The sequence below is a fragment of the Phyllostomus discolor genome, chromosome 1 (assembly GCF_004126475.2).
Source record: "Phyllostomus discolor isolate MPI-MPIP mPhyDis1 chromosome 1, mPhyDis1.pri.v3, whole genome shotgun sequence".
Taxonomy (NCBI): Eukaryota; Metazoa; Chordata; class Mammalia; order Chiroptera; family Phyllostomidae; genus Phyllostomus; species Phyllostomus discolor.
Genome location: NC_040903.2, coordinates 54,589,155 through 54,609,093, shown reverse-complemented (window position 1 = coordinate 54,609,093; position 19,939 = coordinate 54,589,155). Strand labels below are relative to the sequence as shown.

At 37.6% G+C, this 19,939-nt stretch overlaps 1 protein-coding gene across 4 annotated transcripts in view; it reads right to left on the bottom strand.

The window, feature by feature from the left end:
• The window catches only part of ZNF438 (zinc finger protein 438), a 170,434-nt gene that overhangs the window by 41,906 nt on the left and 108,589 nt on the right, over positions 1-19,939 (bottom strand). Inside the window, exon 1 of one of the 4 annotated variants that reach the window (XM_036022680.1) lies at positions 7,452-7,482. The exons of the other annotated variants lie outside the window; for them this stretch is intronic. The gene's annotated coding sequence lies outside the window, so the exon portion shown is untranslated. Of the gene's footprint in view, positions 1-7,451; positions 7,483-19,939 lie in introns of those variants that run through there. 4 annotated transcript variants of the gene reach the window in all.

Here is a 19,939-nt window from a genome sequence, read left to right as displayed (position 1 = left end):
CACTGGGTAACAGATAACACTCGGGAGGAAAATAAACACCACAAAATAAAGAGGCTGTCATTTACATGTCCATGATATAAATACAGATTGTGGATCTTCATTATTTTTCCCCTTCATTCTGGCTGCCAGTGTTTCAATCAGTTTGAGTTTGATTCATTACTGCTAACTGGTCTACAGTCTGACACAAAATCATCTTTAAGCTAAGCAGGTTACCAGGAAATTGATGTAACATCATTTTGGATTCCTGACATTCCTTTCCTCTCTTTTTCTTTTTTTTTCAGTAGTTGACTAAATGTTATTAAGGAACATTTTGTTTCCCAACATAATGAATCACATAATAATAATTAACATTTATTGACTATTAATTTTTGTCACAAGGCTCTACATTTTTAAAGCTCATTTCATGCTAGCAAAACTCTAAGGTTAGCAATGTTATTCTGTTTTATAAAGATTTTCCTTTCCCCCTTTTTTAAAAATCTAAAAAAACTTATTTTTAGAGAAGGAAAGGGAGGGAGGAAGAGAGGGAGAGAAACATCAATGTGTGGTTGCCTCTTGTGTGCCCCCTACTGGGGACCTGACCCACAACCCAGGCGACCTGGCCCACAACCCAGGCATGTGCCCCGACTGGGAATCGAACTGGTGACCCTTTGGTTTGCATGCCAGCACTCAATCCACTGAGCCACACCAGCCAGGGCTCATTTCCTCTTTTAAAGCTTACCTGAAGCCAAGCACCAAAAGAGTTTTGGTTTCATCACCAGAGACCAACCAGTGGACTTTCAACAAACTCTACTTTCTGCTTCCACTCTAACTTCCTCACAACATGGCCACTACGGTCCACTTTTTTCTCAGCTCTGCTTGCATCTCTAGCTTTTTCCTTCTTTACTAAAATTTCTGCATTAAATTAAAATCCCATCAATTAGCTTTACAATGACTGTTCAATTAAAAAAAAAAACACTGCTCTATTTCCTGCTAACTTCATCCATGCTTTACATTTTTCATGTTCTTGCAGGTGTGTGAACTGCCACTTAATGAATGATTCTGGTAATTTTTCTTTCTTTTTTAAAATAATTCAAACCTTCAGCTTTTCCCTGGAGCACTCTAATCGCAGATTTACCTTTTCAGCATTACCTACATTTAAAAAAATTCCATGTCCCCGATGGCATTTATCTAACACTTAGGTTACCATAAAACAATTCTCTCGAACAGGGAGAAAGCTAAATAAAAATGCACACACCTCCCTCTTATTCTATAACACCAACTCCCCTCCTCGAAGGCAACAACTCTTAGTGCCTTTGTGGGTATACTGTCAGAAACAGTCGTCTGTGTGTTTACCAACTAACATGTATGGATACGACGTTATATTAACAAAGTCCAGCCATTGTTAATATAACAAGAACAGTTTGCACGGCATCAATGTAAGCTGGCAGCCAAGGAGAGTGGACTGAAATGTGCATGTGTGAATAGTGACGACTTCACTGTACTAGTTAGTGGGAGCAACAGATGTCCGTGAGTGAGCATGCATACTGTGTGGCTGTCACATTCAAAATGAGTGAGTACAGCAACAAATCTGCATCAAATTTTGCATTAAGGTTGAACATTCCTCTCAGTTCACTATTTGGATGATTCAGAAGGCTGCAGCTACTGGTGGGGCAACTTCATCATGACAACATGGTTGCTCATGCATCAAGTCTCATGCAGAGTTTGTGGACAAAACATCAAGTTGCCCAGGTGACTCAGCCCCCTCACGAATCATATTCGATGGCCTGGGACTTCTGGCTTTTCCCAAAACTAAAATCACCTTTGAAAGGGAAGCAATTTCAGACCATCAATGAGATCCAGGAAAATACAACTCAGCAGCTGATGGCAACTGGGAGAACTGTGTGAGACACCCAAGGTGTCTACTCTGAAGGGGGCTGAGGAAGATTCATCCTATGTGCAATGTTCCTTGTATCTTCTATCTTCTTCACTAAATGTCTTTATTTTTTATATTACACAGCTGGATACTTTCTGGACCTTCTGGACCTCGTAAATGCCCTACCCCCCTTTCTCCTCTCTCCTAATCAGAGTAGATTACACATACTACCTTTTTTATACTAATATATTTTTAAGAGCTTGCCATATCAGCACTTATGGACCCTCTTAATTCTTTACAGAGACTGTAGAGTATTTCATTGCATGGAACCACAATTTATTAATCATTCACCTGCTGACAATAAGATTGTTCTCAGCTTTTTGCTCTTATGAAGCTGCAGTGTGCATTCTTATTCATGCATCTTTGCTGAGATGTATAAGGTTTATCTGGGTTGATTTAAAATTTTTATAGATATTGCCAAATTTTGATTCAATGAAGTTGTACTGATTTATTCTCCAAAGTATGAGAGTGCCTCAAAACCACGATCTACAAAAATTGCCACAGGAATTTTTCAATCAACTATTGAAAAGCTTCACAAATTCCGGCATGCCTGGATATTTTTCTCAACTTCAGTTGAGTATGCAAACACTGCTCTTTGCGGAAACATAGAAACCCTGACAATAAAGTAAAAAACAAGTGTGGATCTCAAGGATCAGAAGGGTGGTTGTTTATGGGAAGTCCCTGACAGACGGGGAAAGGGAAAAGAGTTGGTGCGAGAGGCAGTGTGGCTGCCCAGGGGCCCCCAGAGGAAGTGGGCACCAGCGTCACAGAGCAGGCCTGGTCGTTTGGGTCAGCACATTCTGGCCATGACAATGGAAAGACAAAGTGATTTCCTAATTGAAAAAGACGTCCAGATTTTTTAAAAGAGGAGGAAAAAATTCTGCATATTTTAAAAACTAGGCTTATACAAATGTTTTTATCTTGAAGAAATTATAGAACACACAGTATAACTTAATAGATAATTTTATAGTGGTGCCCCTTTGTCTAAAAAGAAAGTGTCCTGACTGAGGGGCTACCAGCTGAAGATCGGGTGAACCCAATTAGCTCAATTTTTACGTGTTCAGACCAAGTGGTTTATTTTAAATGTACACTACTCCCTAAGTCCTTTAGGGTACCACATGGAAAAACCATAAACAAGCTATAAAGGTCATGACATTAATTTTCTTGTCATTCTCATGCTTTAAATAGGCATCAAAAAACTAAAAAAATCTTGTCCTCTGGGAAGGAAGGCAAATCTGAAACCAATTATTGTAATACTATTAAATTAAACACAGTGACCCTAGCTAAATTTATTTTGGTACCTTTTGTTAATGAATAAACCTTCCCAAATAAGATTACGGCATCCTCTCAGACAGCAAAATGATTCACTAGAGCAGTGGTCCCCAACCATTTTGGCACCAGGGACCGGTTTTGTGGAAGACAATTTTTCCTCGGGACCGGGGTGGGGGATGGTTTCAGGATGATGGGAGCACATTACTTCAAGCTCACCCCTGCTGTGCAACCTGGTTCCTGCTAGGCAGGGTTGGGGATCCCGGCACTAGAGGGCTAGTAGAAGCCAGTAACCACTCAAAAACCTGAATTTCACTCACCTAAAGCTTAACCAAAAAGCTTAATAAGTGTACGTGGAATCTTTGTTCAGGGAGTGCTGTATCTGCCAGAAAGCTTGCAAATACTTGACGCGGGTGGACTGCTCCGCCAAGAGTCATATCTGTTTTTGCTTGTTTTTTGTTGTCTAGTATTTCTCCTGTTTTAGGACTAGCTCTTAACTATTGCAATTTATTTAAGCCTAAAAGAAAACAAAGGGGTGGGGGATATCTCAGTAGGTTCTTTTTCTGCGTAGGTTTCCAAGACTCAAATTGCTTTAGGTGTTTGGAAGATAAGATGTCACTAGCAAAAACACAGGCAACAAAAGTGAAAATAGACAAACTGTACTGCATTAAAAAAATAACTTCTGTGCATCAAAAGAAATAATCAAGTGAAAAGACAATCTGCGGCATGGTAGGAGATGTCTGCAAATCACGTTTCTGATAAGGCAGTAGTATCCAGAATATGTAAAGAACTCCTACAATTCAACAACGAAAAGAACAAATAGTCTGATTAAAAATGGGTGAAGGACTTCAATAGACAACTCTCCTAAGATGATAAAGAAATGGTCAACACACATATAAAAAAACTCTCAATATCCCTTACTATTAGGGAAATGCACACGGAAATCATGGTGAGATATCACCTCATATTCATTAGGATGGTTGCTATCAAAAAACAGAATTAAAAAGTGTGGGTGAGGATGTGAAAAAATTGGAACCTTTACGCACTGTTGGTGGGAATGAAAAATGGTGCTACTATATGGTGGTTTCTCAAAAAACTAAAAATAGAATTATCATATGATCCAGCCATTCTATCTGGGGATATATAAAAAAATAAAAGCAAAATTTCAAAGAGATATATGCACAGCCATGTTCATAGTAGCATTATTTAGAATAGCTGAGAAGCAGCCCAAGTGCCCATCGACAGATGAGTGTGTAAACAAAAGGTACTAGACATATATCATGGAATTCTGTTCAGCCCTGAGGAGAAAGGAGATTCTGACACACGCTACAACATAGATGAACCCTGAAGACATTATGCTAAGTAAAATAATCCAGTCACAAAAAAACAAGTACTCTGTGACTGTACTTATATGATATACCTACAATAGTACTTATATGATGTACCTACAATTTGACTATTTGACAGTAGTCAAACTCAGAGACACAGAAAGTAGAACTGGGGTTGCCAGAGGCTGCCAGGAGGGAAAAATGGAATTGGTTGTTGAATGGGTAAAGTTTCAGTTTTATAAGATGAAAAAGTCCTAGAAATGGGTTGCACCAACAACATGAATATACTTAACACTACTCAACTTAAAAACAGGATAATAAATTTTGTTGTGTGTTTTTTAACATAATTTTAAAAAAGTAAATGTGATTGTACTAGTGCTAAAAAGCACAGGTCTTGTAAACAACATAATTTTGGGCAAAAATGGTAATCAATCAGGATGTTTTAAGAGGAAAAATCTTTAATCTTTATTGGAAGCACAATGGACTTTAGCCAAGCATATATGTGTTCAACTAGAAAAAAATAAAATTAAAGAATCCTTACAAAATATACAATATTTATACTAGACATATATCTATGTTAAAAGAAATGACACATTAAGGTACTGTATAGGTTTTACTAGTTTTACTAGGTGATAGAGTATTTTCTTATCTAGCATTACACACTTAACCTCTGTGTATATTTTTGAGGAACATAATTTGTACGAAAGTAAATATTGCCTGTAAGCAGGAAATCTCAGCCGAGGGCTCCTCAGGACACAGGCTATCAACACAGCTACTTTCTATTCCCCCGAACACGAATTGCCCCATGTTCTCTGGCCAGTGTACCAGAGAGGCAGGGAGTTTCTCTGTTCACACTACTTTAATATTAGCAGCTGACAAGAGACCCAGAGTCACAGGGAAAATGCTGCACTACATAACACCTTCTCGGCTCCCAGGTGGCTCAGGCAGCAGTGAGTCCGCCCACCCCACTCCCCTCAGTGCACTGCCACTCCACTCCAGCCACTGCCGCCCTTCCTCCCCAGGCTCAGAGTTGAGGGAATAAAATTAATTTAAGTGGTTCCAGATAAAAACAATTGTAGGCATGCCAGAGATTGGCTGTAAACCCTTCAATTAGCTTTGAGATTAAAGGAGCAAGGGCATGTATTCTTGGGCTTCCCAAGTGTGGGGTCTGTATTTACAATGCCGACAGTGAGGTGAGCAGGCAGGCATGGGGGTGGGGGGCTGGGAGGCAGAGCTCTGGGGCATGCAGGGCCTTGCGGGGCTTCTCTTGAGAACTTTCAATTACACTGTAAGTATAGAAAATGCTGCAGATTGTACACCTACAGATTATATTCTCTAACACTCACATAGCATGAAATCCAAAACAAATACAATTATTGGCAAATCTTTTCTCATTGTGGTATACAATCTTTAAGACACTACAAAATAAAGTGGTTGCTACTATAAATTCATTAAGCATTTGGTTTCCCTATAGATGTCTGGGAAGGGTATTAATTCAGTCTAACTAAATAAAGTCATCTAAAATAAAAGAACAATTTTAAAGAATAAGAATTTGCTAAGAGGAGAATCAGTAGGCACATTTAGAAGGGAAATTAACTTTCCACTGTAACCTCTTTTGTAAACCTTTGGAGTATCTTACCTTCTAGATGAATTACTTAAAAAACATTATCAGAGATACGGACAAGAATACCCAAGCAGATCTAGAGACACAGGAGGTTCTCAATAAAGGCTGGAGGAAAAGATGTCCACAAAATAATCTTAAGTGAAGCAAACTGTGCAACAGAGGGTACACCTGTCTTTAAGTCAAGGGTGACTACCTGTGGTACTTGGGCTGGTGGAAGTTGCCCTTCATTTCTGTACATGGTATATGTGTGTGTACATGTGAGTGTGTGCATACAATTGATCCTCGAACAACACAGGTTTGAACTATGTGGGCCCATTTAAATGCAGATATTTTTCAATAAACGTATTGGAAAATTTTTGGAGATTTCCTTACTACTATGAAGCAATCGGATTGATTACACTAGGCTACGTCAAGCCATCATATTACTTTTTCTGTTATTAACACCTGAATTGTTATATCCATAAATAAATATGAATTTTTTCATGTTATCTTTTCACTTTTATTGTGTTAGTAATATGTATAATATCTACAGTGTTTTATATCATATAGACAATATTAATGTAAGTACTGGCAGATGGTTCATCCTGTAAATAGGTGATAAAAACTTACAGCATTGATACAGTACAGTACTGCACATGTATTTTTTTCTTCCTTAGGGTTTTTTTAATAAAATTTTCTTTCCTCTAACTTTATTACAAGAATACCATATATAATACCTATAACATAGACAGTTAATTGGCAGCCTGTATCATCAGTAAGACTTCAGTCAACAGTGAGCTATTGTCGTGAAGTTTTGGAAGAGTCAAAACTTATATGCAGATTTTTGACTGTGCAGGGGAGGGTCAGTGCCCCTAACCCCCACATTGTTCAAGGGTCAACTGTACATACAGATCTATTTTTACCTTAAAAAATAAGTAACTGTTCTAAAAGAAACCGAAAAATACCCTAGTTAGAATCTATGTTAAAAACGTTTTTGTTCAAGAAGGACAGACAGATATTTTGATTTTCAAGTAGTAAGTGACTGAACTAAATGGTAGTCTTTCGCTTTTTGTATTTTCCTCATCCCAAATTCATGGTGACCATTTGTCTCAATAAATAATCTTCTGTAAAAATCAAATGCACACAGTTCATCAGTTAACCATTTTTGTCTGTCAATAAAAAGCAATTAAATACATTGTGCCTACCTCAAGAAGATGGACATTAGATGTAATTTCTTAAAATTCTTGTTTTGCCCTGGCTGGTGTTTTGCCTTCAGTGGACTGAGCACCAACCTACGAACCAAAGGGTCATAGGTTTGGTTCCTGGGCAGGGCATATACCTGGGCTGCAGGGCAGGTCCCCGACAGGGGGAGTGGGGGCGTGCCATAGGCAGCCAGTGGATATATCTCTCACACATCAATGTTTCTCTTTCTTTCTCCCTCCCCATCTCTCTAAAAAAATAAGTACAATCTTTTAAAAATTCTTGTTTTAATACCTTTGTTAAATTCAAAATAATTTCAGTTTAGTAATAGACCTTTAGCTAAGGATGAATTTTCAAAATCAGCACAAAATAAAAAAAATTTTCCTAAGGAAACAATACTCTGTGACTTCCTCCAACTAGGTTAGGTCCTCTTAGTCTATGTCCATATTGCACAATTTAATTCTCCTTTCCCAACACTGATAGTACTTATATTAATCTGATGTCTGTCTTTTCTGAGAGACTCAAAAAAGTTCCGCACAGGTTCCAAGTCTGTCTTGTTCCCATTAGCCCCAGGTCACAGAGGGAAGAAGTCTTCCAGAAGTGTCTGATGAAAGTACTTTGAAAGATATAAACCTAAACAAAAGGAGCTATAAGATTTACAGATATTCAAGCAAAACAGGTCCTAAATAAAGATTATGTAACCAACCACACAAAAGAGATCTACATCATAGTTAAAAACAGTGTAAGGATAGAAGAAAAAGTTATTTGCCTAAATAATTGGTCTGATGAGATGAAAGCATGTGTTCTCTATGCAAAATTGCTAAGAGCCTCCAGAGTTCTGCCTATCTTATAAGTATTAGGCTCTGAGTCACAAAATCTTGAAAAAATATCCACAAGTAACTTCTGAAATGGAATTATAACACTATATTTGCAAGGTATGTTATTATTGAAAAAGTCGTCTTATTAGCAGATTGTTTCAGAATTCATTTTATATTAAGAAGCTTTTAAATAGAATTATGAGATGGTAAATATCCCTGAACACACACACACACACATACACATACACAGCCAGACTTTCATTTTGACAATTCTTGAAAGAAACCCAAATCTTAATATTCTTTACTGACTATGTATGGCTTTTTGTCATGTCTACACTTATGCAATCTACTACAGTTGAATTAAATCTGCTCATGAACTTATATTCAGTTTCAACAGAATTAAACCAAAGTGGAAAGACATACTTTTTAAACCAAAAGTTTTCTGCCACATGGCTAATTAAGGTCATATGTTTTCATTTTTTTAGAATTTTTGGTAATTAGTACTATTTAATTTTTTTTCAGTTACAGTTGACATTCAACATTATATTAGTTTCAGGTGTACACACAGTGGTTGACATTTATATACATTACACAGTGATCTGATAAGTCTTGTTCCCCGTGGCACCAGTCATACAGTTTCTGGCGAAAGCTTGTATCTTCTGTCAGAGCAGGACAGAGGAAAAGGCATGAGTGGGTTCATTTGATCAGCAGAACGGCCCCACAAGCCAGGCATTAGGAAACTTCCTTGGAAAGGCCATCCAGTGAGTATTGTCAGTGCTGTGGGCCCTACGGACTCTGTCACAGCCGCTCTCTTCTGCTGCAGTGTCATGGAGCAGCCACACGCCATGGAAATGGACACATGTGGTGTGTACCAAGAAAACATTTTTATTTAGGCATACTAACACCTGAATTGTATATAATTCTCATGTGTCACAAAATACCATCTCCTTTTGAATTTCCCCCCAGTAATTTAGAAATGTAAGCTCCATTCCTAGCTCTCCAGCCATGTCAAAGCAGGCCCAACTCGGTCTGAGGGCCAGTTCGCTATTTCCTGGCCTAAACCAGCTCTTCAGCAAACCTGGTTTGCACCACTTACTGGCAGTGTAACCTTGTCCTCACTCCACCAAAAAAAGTCCAAATGACAAACAAAGTCAACAGTAACCCAAACAGACTTATCTTAATTTTTAGGTGGGAGCTGGAGAGTTATCATATTGGTCTAACAACAGGGGCAGTGACTAACACAAATTTTGAGCTTACTATGTTGTAAACAAGGTTTTAAGCATTTTAAGTGTGTGCTAATTTATTTCTCACCGCAGCCTTTCGATGGGTATTTTATGACCACCATTTACGTACAGAGAGGTTAGGTAACTCACCTAAGCTCACAGCACTAATAAATGTTGGAGTTGAGGCTTGGAGACAGGAAATGGGTTCTGCTTTTAACCACACCTGCCTCGAACCTCAAAAATTTCCCCTTTCTTTTTTTAAAGTTCCCATTTCAAATGGCAATTCTCAGAAATTAAAAGATAGAATAAGCACAGACAGAAAACAATGTAATAGAATTAATGGTTATTCAAAAGAGCTAATCCTTAGGTTGAGCCTATATTGACAATAATAAAAATGGAAGCTTGATTCAAATAATTGCAAGCCTTGGTGTTCTCAGGGAGAAATTAGGAACAACAGTCCCTGACTCCCTCCCATGTGAGTGAGTGAGCTCACGGGAACACACCTAGTGAAAATGCCCCATAACAGGGTTGCAAAACGCAGGTCACTGTGATTTTCTCTAAGTGACTCTCTTGACTCTCCTAATTTAAATTTGCCTAAAGCTTTGTTTACCCAAATGACATTTATAGATTTGTAATGTTTGTTTATTACTGGTACATTAGCAACAAAACAGTTATAGGACACCTTTCCTGTAACAGGCACAGTTTAATCTAAATCACAGCCCATCTACATGACCTGTGTTCTTTGCCAGGTCTTTACCTGACAGCTGGTTCTGTGTGCAGATTTCCCAAATCCAAGTGGATGCCCACTAACTAACTCCTCAAGGGTCAGTTGAAAAAAAATTTAGGGGAAAGATAAAAATTTATTTCAGTGTAGTCTTACATCGCTAACGTGGCTTTTAGAAATTATAATAAAACACTATCACTCTAAATAAATCCAGAATAAAAACCTCTTTGAAGAACTTGACATGTTAAGACTTTGGCTAGCTAAGGAAATAAGAATTACTAAAACTGAATTCATTCCAGTTATTCCTCATTGGAAGGTAGTTATCTGCCAGAAAATTATTTCAGAATCTATTAGTATTACTTAACATCAAAATGAGGAAACTTACATGGCAGATGATCTCTACAGCACTGGGGATCATGGGCAAGGCCAAGTACATGATAGTAAGACACTGAGGATGTAGATTAGGACAAAAGAGACTCCCAGAGAAATACTCATCTGGCAAATATAAAAAAAAAGTCTAGTTTTCTCAATTTTTTCTTTTGCTTTCCCAAAATGTTTGCTATCGGTGAATTATATATTTCTATATTATGTTTGACTGCTTTGGTAAGAAAGAACTATTTGTCAACAGGGAAAAAAGAAAAGCTCTCAGTCCTGGCCAGGTAGGTCAACCAGCCAAAGCATAGTGTTGGCATGCCAAGGTGGTGGGGTCCATCCCCGGTCAGGGCACATAACAGGAATCAACCAGTGAGTGCATAAATAAAGTAGAACAACAATTCAATGTCTCTCTCTCTCTCCTTAGCTCTCTATTAAAAATTTTTTTTTAAGAAAAGAAAAGCACTCGTGTTACTTGAAGTTGTTCCTAACAAAGTATATACTGAAGGAAAATCTCTGGCTTAGAACTTGTCCTCTCGCCCATTCACTTTCAAAAGTCCAGCATCTGGGAGTCCTGCCTTATCCCTCTGTTCCCTCACTTCCCAGATTTAAGTTTGCACCAAGTCGTGTGGGTGCTGTCTCCTAAAAAGCCCTCAGACACGTCCATTTCTATTCATTTCCGCTGCCAACTCCCTGGTGGCAGCTGGTATGTCGTTTCCTGAAGGAACCACTGAATACCCTTTTACTGCTTCCCCTCCTGCTCCTTCTCTCACCAACACAGCCACAGTGATGTTTTCAAAATAAAAATTAGAACATGCCACCTCAGACAGAAAACCACTAAGAGCTATGACGGGTCCGAGAGATACTGTCGCACAGTCCAGCCTTGGCCTGTTTCTCAGTTTCTCCCTGCACTCCTCATTCTCACTTTCTGTGTCCCAGTCACACTAGCCTTTCTCTAGTTTTCTGAACATACTTGGGTCTGCAGATGGAGTCTTTATACATGCTCACCCCCCTCCCTGTAATGCTGCTTTTCTTCTCAATTAACCTGGATTCACCCTTTGTATCTCAGGGCAATACCACCTCCTTATGAGAACTGTCTCTGACCTAGTCTGGCTCACACACCCATGTTAATAATCTCAGTGAACCCTAGCTCTTTTCCCTTAGAGTATTTACCATAATTGTAATTTTACTTAGATGATGCTAATTACCCCCAACAGACAAGAAGTTCCAGAAGGCATGATTCACATCCCTTGGTGTTCATAAGGTACCCTAAGCAACTGCCACAATAACAGAACACATAGGAACTCAGTCAGTATTTAAAGTGGTTATATAATTCCTTCACCCTAAATTCATCCTTTTAAAGTATACAGTTCAGTGCTTTTTAGTATATTCACAAAGCTACACATTTATCACCACTATCTAACTCCAGATTATCCATCATCCTAAAAAGAAACCTCACGCTAGTTACTACTTACCTTACTTCATGTCACTAGAAATCATTAATCTACTTTTTATCTCTGTAGATTTGCCTACTCTGAAAACTTCATATAAATGCAATTATACAATATATGGCTTTTTGTTGTCTTCTTTCACTTGGCTTAATATTTTCAAGGCCCAGAAGCATTACAACATGTATCAGCAGTTCATTCCTTTATTGCCAAATAATATTCCACCACATTGATATACATTCTATTTAGCTTTCCATCAGTTGGTGGATACTTGGGTTGTTCCACCTTTTGGCTGCTATGACTAATGCTGCTGAAAACATGTGTGTACATGTTTTGTGTAGACATTAATTTCTCTTGAGCATATACCCAGAAATAGAATAGGTACATTCCGTACAGGTACAGGCTGAGTGATGGAATCACTCTATACTTAATCCTTTAAGGAATTACAAAACTGATTTTCAAAGCAGCTGTCCATTTGTGTTCCCACCAATAACTTACGAGGTTTCCATTTCCACATATCTTTACTAAACATTTTTTGTCTGTCATAATGGGTGCAAAGTGTTGTATCATTGTGGCTGATCTCTAACGACTAATGATGCTGAACGCCTTTCCATGTGCTCCCTGCCATTTTGTATGTTTTCTTTGGACAAATATATATTAAGCCTTAAGCCCATTTTTAAATTGGGTTTTCTGGTTGCTGTTGAGTTGTACAAGTGTGCTTATGTATTCTTGATGCAAGTCCCTTAGCAGATACATGATTTGCATATATTTTCTCCCCTTCTGTGGGTTGTCTTTTCACTTTCTAGATGGTGTCCTTTGAAGCACAGAAGTTTTAAACTTTGGTGAAGTCCAACTTATGTTATTGTGCTTTTCATAGCAATCAAAGAAACCATCACCTAATTCAAGGTCATAATGATTTCAGCCTATGTTTTCCTTAGTTTTCATTTTAGCTCTTACATTTATGTCTCAGATCCATTTTTAGTTAATTTTTTTGTATATACTGTGGGGTAGGAGTTCTTGTTCATTCTTTTACATGTGGATATCCAGTCATTTGCAGACCATTGGCTGACAAGACTATTCTTCCACTGAATTGTCTTGGCACCCTTGGTGAAAATAAATTTACCATAAATGTATGGATTTACTTGGACTCTTAATTCTATTCTGTGTATGTGTGTGTGTGTGTGTGTGTCCCCTTTGGTTTATTATAGCTTTGTAGTAAGTTTAGAAATTGAGAAGTGTGTCTTTCTTTCTTTTCTAATTAAAGACTATTTTGGCTATTATGGGTCCCTTGAATTTCCACATGAATTTTAGGATGAACATGTCAACTTCTGCAAAACAGCTGGGATTTTTATAAAGATCACATTAAATCTGCTGATTAACTTGGGGATATTACCAGATTAACAATGTTAGGTCTTCCGGTTCATAGAATGTCTTTCAATTTATTTATGTCTTTACTATCAACAGTGTTTTGAAGTTTTTGTGCACAAGTATTGCACATTTTTTGTTAAATTTATTGCTAAGTACTTATTTTTTGAGGCTATTGTAAATATAACTGTTTTCTTAATTTTGTTTCTAGATTGTTCACTACCAGTATATATAATACAATTGATATTTATACTGATCTTGCACCTTTCAGCCTTGCTGACTTTATTAATTCTGTAAGTATATTTTATTGATTATGCTATTACAATTGTCCCAATTTTTTCCTCTTTGCCCCCCTCTGTCCAGCACCCCCCTTCCCTTCAGCATCCCCTCCCCCTAGTTCGTGTCCTTGGATCATGCATGTAAGTTCTTTGGCTTTTCCATTTCCTATACTATTCTTAACCTCCCCCTGTCTATTTTGTACCTACCATTTGTGTTTCTTTTCCCTTTACCTTTCCCTCATTCTCTCCCCTCCACCTCCCAGCTGATAACCCTCCATGTGATCTCCATTTCTGTGATTCTGTTCCTCTTCTAGTTGTTTGCTTAGCTTGTTTTTGCTTTTTTTTTTTTAGGTTCAGTTGTTGATAGTTGTAAGTTTGTTGTCATTTTACTGTTCATAGTTTTGATATTCTTTTTCTTAGATAAGTCTCCTTAACATTTCATATAGTAACATTTCATATATTATTGAACTCCTTTAACTTGACCTTATCTGGGAAGCACTTTATCTGCTTTTCCATTCTAAATGACAGCTTTGCTGGATAGAGTAATCTAGGTTGTAGGTCCTTGCTTTTCATGACTTTGATTACTTCTTTCCAGCCCCTTCTTGCCTTTAAGGTTTCTTTTGAGAAATCAGCTGATAGTCTTATGGGAACTCCTTTGTAGATAACTCTCTGCTATTCTCTTGCTGCTTTTAAGAGTCTCTCATCTTTAACCTTAGGTAATTTATATGGTGTACCTTAGTGTGTGCTTCCTTGGCTTCAACAACTTCTTTGGGACTCTCTGAGCTTCCTGGACTTCCTGGAAGTCTATTTCCTTTGCCAGATTAGGGAAGTTCTCCTTCATTATGTTTTCAAATAAGTTTTCAATTTCTTACTTTTCATCTTCTTCTCCTTCAGGCACCCCTATGATTCAGATGCTGGAATGTTTAACGTTGCTGGAATGGCTCAGAGGTTCCTCAGCCTCTCCTCATTTTTTTAATTCTTGTTTCTTCACTCTGCTCCAGTTGAATGTTTATTTCTTCCTTTTGTTCCAAATCTCTGAGTCACAGTTTCTTTCCCTTCACTGTTTGTTCCCTGTATATTTTCCTTTATTTCACTTTGTGTGGCCTGCACCTCTTCCTTTATTTTGTGACCTCACTCAACCATTTCTCCAAGCATCCTGATTACCAGTGTTTTGAACTCTGCATGTGATAGGTTGACTACCTCCTTGCTGCTTAGTTCTTTTTCTGGAGCTCTGACCTGTTCTTTCATTTGGGCCATATTTCTTTGTCTTGTCCTACCTGTTATGTTTTAAGGGGCAGAGCCTTATGTATTTGCCATGGTGGGGCAACCCATGTCACTGCTTCAGGCTGCTCCATGTGGGGGAGGGGTCAGAGAGGGAACAATGCCACTTGCTTGGCTCTCACCCTGCTTTCAGTCACTTCCCTTCCTTCCCACAAGTGGATTGTGCCCTTTCAGGTGCTGATTCCCAGGGGGGTGGGTTTGTGTGTGTTCTAGGATCCCATGGGCCCCTCCAATGGACTCTCCGGTGAAACTGGGAATTTCTCCTGCAGCTGGAATCCCCACAGGTTTTTTCAACCAAAGGTATTGAGGCTTTAGTGTCCTATGCTGGAACCCTGGGTTGAGTGGTCTGTCTCACTCCCCAGTTTTTCCTCCTGGCTTACCGGAACATGAATGTGAGATCTCCCAGTCCGCTGCCACCACCCTGGTCTGCCAGCCGCTGCCATGCTGCACACACTCACTGCCCCTGTTTTCTGTCTCCGCCCCTCTATCAGTCTGGATGAATGTTTCTTTAACTTCTTGGTTGTCAGGCTTCCACACAGTTTGATTTTCTGGCTGTTCTGGTTGTTTTTTGTTTTTAAATTGGTTGTTATCCTTTTGATTGTGTGAGGAAGTAAAGTGTGTCTACCTACATCTCCATCTTGGCCCGAAGCGCTGACCTTATTAATTCTAACAGTTATTTTTTTGTAACAGAGTCCTTAAGGTTTTCTACATACAAGATCATGTCATCTGCAAATAAAAGTTTTACTTCTTTTTAAATTTGGATGACTATTACTTCTTTTTTTCTGCCTAGCTGCCCTAGTTAGAACTTTCACTACAAGTGACAAGAGAATAATACATTCCTGTCTTGTTCCTGACCTTAGGAACACTTTCAGTCTTTCACTGATAAGTATGTTAGCTGTGGGTCTTTGTAGATTCCCTTCCTCAGGTTAAGAAAGTTCCTGTCTATTGGGATTATATCGAATTAAAAGGCTTCTGCACAGCTAAAGAAAACATCAGTAAAATGTAAAGGGAACTAACTGTACGGGAAAACATATTTGCCAATGATACCTTGGACAAGGGTTTGATCTCCAAAATGCATAAAGAACTCATATGACTCAACACCAAGAAAACAAACAACCCAATTAAATAATGGTCAAAGGTCATGAACAGACACTTCTCCAAGGAGGACATACAGAGGGCCCAGAGACATATGAAAGGATGCTCAGATCACTAGCCATCAGAAACATGCAAATTAAAACCACAATGAGATATCACTTCACACTGGTCAGAAAGGCCATCATAAACAAATCAACAAACAACCAGGGCTGGTGGGGTTGTGAAGAAAAGGGAACCCTGATACACTGCTGGTGGGGGTGCAGACTGGTGCAGCCACTGGGGAAAAGAGTATGGAATTTCCTAAAAAATTTAAAGGTGGAACTGCCTTTCAATCCAGTAATCCCACTGCTGGGATTATACCCTAAGAACCCTGAAACACCAATCCAAAAGAACCTATGCACCCCAATGTTCATAGCAGCACTATTTACAATAGCCAAGTGCTGGGAACAGCCGAAGTGCCCACCAGCAAATAAGTGGATCCAAAAACTGTGGTACATTTACATAGTGGAATACTATGTGGCAGATGGAAAGAAGAAACTCTCACCTTTCGTGACAGCATGATGGAACCGGAGTACTATGCTAAGTGAAATAAGTCAGGAAGCAAAAGGCAAATACCATATAATCTCACCTATAAGTGGAACCTAATGGACAAACAAATGAGCAATAGAGAACCAGAGACACGGAAGTCAGAAACAAACTGACAGTGACCAGAAAGGAAGGGAGAGTGGGATATCGGGGGGAAAGAAGGGGGAGGGTCTAGTCAAAGAACATGTATAAAGGACCCATGGACATGGGCAACAGTGTGGGACTTGACCGAGGGAGCAGAAGTGGGGGCAGGACAGAGAAGAGCAACAGGAGAAAAACTGGGACAATTGTAACTGAACAACAATCAAAAAAAGTTTCTATTTCTAGGTTGTTGAGTGTTTTTGTCAGATAAAAGACTTAGATTTTCTCAAATGCTTTTTCTGTGTCTATGAAGATGATCATATGGGTTTTGTTCATTATTCTATTAATATAAGGTATTACACTGATTGATTTTATGTTAAACCAACCTTGAGTTTCTGAGATATACCCCACTTAGTCTTTATTTACAATGCTCTTTATGTTACTAGATTTGGTTTACTAGTACGTTGTTGAGCATTTTTGCATCTACATTCATAAGGGATATTGGTCTGTAATTTTCTTGTGTAGTCTTCGGTTTTGGCACCAGGGTTAATACTGGTTTATTAATAGAATTAATTTGGAATTATTTTCCCCTCTTCTAATATTTAGAGGACTTTGTGAAGATTGGTGTTACCCATATTTTCTGGACCGTAAGATGCACCTAGGTTTTAGAGGAGGAAAACGGGGAAAAATTTTGAAGCAAAAAATGTGGTAAAATATTTAATAACATAAATAACATAATATTTCATCAATATAACAGAACGCAACAGCAGCATTAACAACCATTATTCCTTCCAAATTTGGATGGGGGTAGTATGTCTTATAGTCTGAAAAATATGGTAATTCTTCTTCAAATCTTTGATAAAATTCACAAGTAAGCCATATGGACCTGGGATTTTTTCTGTGGGAACTTTTTAAAAATTTTAATTCAATTGCATCGTTTGTTATAGATTTGGATTTTCTGTTTCTTCTTGGCTTAGTTTTGGTAGTTTTTGACTTTTAGGAATTTGTCCATTTCATCTAGCCGTCTAAGATTTTGATATATAATTCTCCCTAGTATTCCCTTATAATCTTTTATTTCTGTAAGATTGGTAGTAATGTACCCTCTTTCACTGATGATCTTAATAACTAGAATGTTCTCTCTTTTTTTTTATTGGTCAGTCTAAAAGTTTGTCAATTTCATTGATCTTTCAAAGAGACAACTTTTGCTTCATCAATTTTATCTATTCTTTTTATTCTCTATTTCATTTATTTATACTTTAAACTTTATTATTTTCTTCCTTCTGTTTGCTTTGGTTTACTTTACTCTTCCGTTTGCAGGTCTTTAATATGAAGAGTTTGATTATTAAGTTGAAATTTCTCCTATTTTTTTAAAAAGTAACATTCATAGCTATAAATTTCCCTCTAAATACTGCATTCTTTAGCTGCATCATATAAACTTTGGAATTCACCACTTTAGATTAATTTATATCAAAGTATTCTCTAATTTCTCTTCTTATTTCTTCTTTGACTCACTGGCTATTTAGAACTGTATTGTTTAATTTCCACATATTTATGCATTTCCCAAATTTCCTTCTGTTATTCACTTCTAAATGTATTTCATTGTGTTCAAAAACATACTGCATATGATTGCAATACTTTTTACATTTATTAAAGCTTGTTTTAAGGTCTAACAGATAATTTATCCTGGAAAATTATCAATATGCATTGAAAAGAATGTGCATCCTGCTTTTGTTTATTGGAATGTTCTATATACATCTCTTAAGTCTCAATTGCTTACAGTGTTAGAATAGAACCCACACTGCTCTGGTGTATTCAGGAGGATACTCTCCTTCTTAACCATTCACCATTCAAGTTAATATCACCCTAATGGTAAATGGTTAAGAGGAATGCACAGTAAAGCCCTCACTTTGGATTTGCTCTTATATATCTACCTTGAAGAACTTGAAAGAGGGCAAAGTAAGAAATAAATATAGCTGTTCTGTATTTTCTGAATAATTTCCTGTCTATCTCATGGGCACAATGCAACTAGATGATGGCAAAGCATCCTGCAAATAAAACATGAATATAAATGCAGAGTGAAATGTAAAATGCTATTTCAAACAATTACTACCGAAATTTAGTTTGCCCAAATACTTTCTGAAAGAAAAATACCACTTTATGATTAAAAATTCATTTATGATATATACTTTGAGAAAGAGCATCCACTGCAGATTTTTAAAAGCAGGCCAGATGAGGCAAATCTGGAAATTATGACAACTGCATCAATGTGCAACAGTCATCTAGTCAAATGTCTTTATTAATCTTGGATTTGTGGCTTTCCCCCAAAATATCTGTAAAATAAAATTTGTGGACTTTCTTCAACATACTTAGAGAAGATAACTGGATTTTCACACTTAAGAGAAAAACACAAAATAGTATTATTTATTATCATGGAGAGCACATCTATATTTACTGAACAAATACACAGTATTTGAAATCTTAAGCAAAATCCATAAAGTTATTTGCCTTATTCTACTGTATAATATAAAAGCTTACCATTTTAGTAAAGTACTAAGATTTCTCAACATATATGTATGTGGATATGACTTAAATAATGATTACTGAGTTATATAAAGTTATAAATCCAAAGGTATGCTTAGCTTTGGTTCTGATTATTATATAATCAACACCAAATATCTCACACATAATATCCAGGAGCTGCTACTAAATCACTACCATGTTTACCTGGGCAATGGGAAAATTAGACTCCAAAAATACATCAAAAGTCTCTAACAGAATAAAATACAGAATTTTTGCTTCTAGGGTGAGAGTTTGTATTTCCAAAAGATAGAACCCAAAGTCCAAACCTAATACCTGATATGATAAATCTCAGAAAATAATTTTTTTAAACTATGTATTCTTACATGCTTAAACTATTTTCTAAATTTTTAAAAAATTTATTTTTATTTTTAGAGAGGGAAGGGAGGGAGAAAGCGAGAGAAAGAAACATCAATGTGCGGTTGCTGGGGGCTGTGGCCTGCAACCCAGGCATGTGCCCTGACTGGGAATGGAACCTGCGATGCTTTGGTTCACAGCCTGCGCTCAATCCACTGAGCTATGCCAGCCAGGGCTACAAAATAATTTTTTAGTTTTAATTTTCTAGTTACCCTGAGCAGCTGCTTTTATACCGATGTGCCCTCTTATTAAAAGTAGTAAAAGAATTTTACTTCTTGATATTGCATGGCAATCATTTTGAGACCTGTAAGAGGCAGTGTTAAGAACAGAAGGGTGCAGCCCTGGCTGGCATAGCTCAGTGGATTGAGCGCAGGCTGTGAACCAAAGTGTCGCAGGTTCGATTCCCAGTCAGGGTACATACCT